Source organism: Montipora capricornis, chromosome 8 (genome assembly GCF_036669925.1).
Source record: "Montipora capricornis isolate CH-2021 chromosome 8, ASM3666992v2, whole genome shotgun sequence".
Classification (NCBI taxonomy): Eukaryota; Metazoa; Cnidaria; class Anthozoa; order Scleractinia; family Acroporidae; genus Montipora; species Montipora capricornis.
Genome location: NC_090890.1, coordinates 4,340,014 through 4,342,513, shown reverse-complemented (window position 1 = coordinate 4,342,513; position 2,500 = coordinate 4,340,014). Strand labels below are relative to the sequence as shown.

The 2,500-nt window shown below is 41.9% G+C and overlaps 2 pseudogenes; one reads left to right on the top strand and one right to left on the bottom strand.

The window, feature by feature from the left end:
- The window catches only part of LOC138013591 (uncharacterized), a 14,702-nt pseudogene that overhangs the window by 3,143 nt on the left and 9,059 nt on the right, over window positions 1-2,500 (bottom strand).
- LOC138059524 (uncharacterized) overlaps window positions 1-2,500 on the top strand; it is a 6,441-nt pseudogene that overhangs the window by 105 nt on the left and 3,836 nt on the right.

Below are 2,500 nucleotides of genomic sequence, written 5' to 3'. Positions count from 1 at the left end.
AAGAATGTAAAATCTCGATATTTGGCGAAAATATCAGTGGTAAAGATCGATCCAGCTACGCTAATCGGTGTCAACTTGGATCCAGAATGTCTACCGCCGATAGAGGCCACAGATCTCCTTTGCTACCTGGTAATGGATACCAGCTTCTATACAAAGGAGCAATTCAAAGCTTTCAAAAGTATGGAAGCTTACAACCAAATGGTTTCAGGTTTTATCACTAGTGTTCAAGGCAAAGTCATCTGCGATAAGTTTGTGGTGATCGGGAAGGTGCGACATTCGCAGCGCATGAATGAACCTCCTCTTCCAGTTTGGATTATTACAAGTAAAGAAGGTACTATAATATCAGCACATTGCTTAGGCTGCAAAGCAGGACTTTCCGAGACTTGCAGTCATGTTGCAAGTCTTCTATTCTACATTGAAGCTTGGACAAGAATAAATGGAAAGCTAGCGTGCACTCAAGTTAAATGCACGTGGTTACTACCAACGTACGTAAGCGAAGTCCCCTACGCGAAGGTCCAGGACATAAATTTCCATTCAGCTAAAAAGCTAAAGGAAGATTTAGATGAGAAAATCAAAAATTTCTCCGAGCCACGTCCAAACGCTACAACCGCCCAACCAACTTCTCTTAACAACCTGGCAATGCCTACTCCTGGTGTCCTGCCAAATTGTTCTTCTGCTGTCCCATCCAAGACTGAAATGGAAACACTGTTTGCAAAACTCAATGAATGTGCGATCAAACCTGTAGCTTTAAGCTTAGTTCAACCGTATTGTGAACAATTCATCCTCAAGAGCCGAGATATACCCACTATCTGTGACTTATTTCATCCCTCTTACCTCGATCTGACATATCCAGAACTTTTAAGAAAGTGCGCCGAAATTTATTTGACTCTCTCTGATGCAGAGCTAAAATTAATTGAACAGGACACCCGGTCACAGGCTAGAGGAACAGCATTTTTTAGGCATAGGGCAGGGCGCATTGGTGCTTCGTCAAGTTGGGCAGCATCTCACACTAATCCTGCCATGCCATCACAGTCGTTAATCAAGTCAATGTGTTATCCACATTTGTTCAAGGTTAACAGCAAAGCCATCATCCACGGTCGCCGAAATGAAGCTCCTGCAATTGATGCATATGCAAAAGTCATGTCAAAGACTCACAGAGACTTTAAAGTTGAAAACTGTGGGATGATAATTGATAAACATCATCCTTGGATACATGCTACTCCAGATGCCATGACCTCTTGTTCATGTTGTGGTGATGGCTGCTGTGAAGTTAAGTGCCCATACAGCATACATTAAGTGCCCATAATTAGCATAATGGCGGCAACATGTGCTTTGCGAAGCTCATCGATTACACGCTTTATTATCGTCTTCTCTTCGATTTTAATCTTTTGTGGAACAAGCAGAACTGAGTATATAAGGAAATCGGCTGTCAGGGGATACGGAAATGAGTGCTCTTTTGAATGAAAAACTGTATACAGACTGATTATTTCTCACCGACTCATGGTCCGCCATATTGGAATTGTACTTCTCAAACTGAAACGGAGGAAGAAATATTTGCATACAAGATTAAGAATTTACTCGAATTCTGTGGCGACCTTGCAATTGAAATATCTGCTCTCATGTGGAGATATAGAAACAAACCCGGGACCAACAGGAGACGGCAACTTACGCCCGACATGCCAGAAACAGAAGGAAAGTTTTAAACATAAACTCTCCTGTGTCTCTTTCAACTCAAGGAGTATTGTTAATAAGCGACTTGAACTAAGCAGTCTCCTTGCTTCGAAATCCTACGAACTGGTCGCCATTACAGAAACATTTTTAGACTCAACGATAAACAGCTCAGAAATATTCTCTGATTCCTTCAACGTTCAGAGGAGAGATCGTTCAAGACATGGTGGTGGAGTTCTCTTGGCTGTTCACCAGGGTTTGTGCTGCATTAGAAGAACAGATTTCGAAACTGATTGTGAAATTTTATGGTGCGAGATAATTGTTATGAAACCTTATTCAAGAGTCCTGGTAGGGGTATTTTACAGACCACCTTCAAGCGACATCGACTACTTAAAAGAGCTTGAAAGATCCTTATCGCTTATCGAACGTAGTGGTAATAATCTAAATATCCTTTTACTGGGTGATTTCAATCTTCCCCAAATTGTCTGGTCCACCCCATCACCTACGTGTCCTGACAGTTTGTCGTCTACTTTCTGCGCTATCATTGCGGATTACTTTCTTAACCAGTTGGTACTTCAACCCACCCGCGAACAAAATATTCTCGACTTGGTTTTCATCACAGCCCCGGAGTTGGTAAAGGATCTGGAAATTTGTCAACCTGTTGGGGGATCTGATCATTGTTCGATTGAATTCACGCTAAAATTAAAGTTTCAGAGACCAGAACGTAGTTGTAGATTTGTTTACAACTATCGCGCCGCTGATTGGCTGGGTCTACGTGAAGATTTTTGTAATTTGCAGTGGGACTGTTCATATCTTATGGAGACTGTGGATG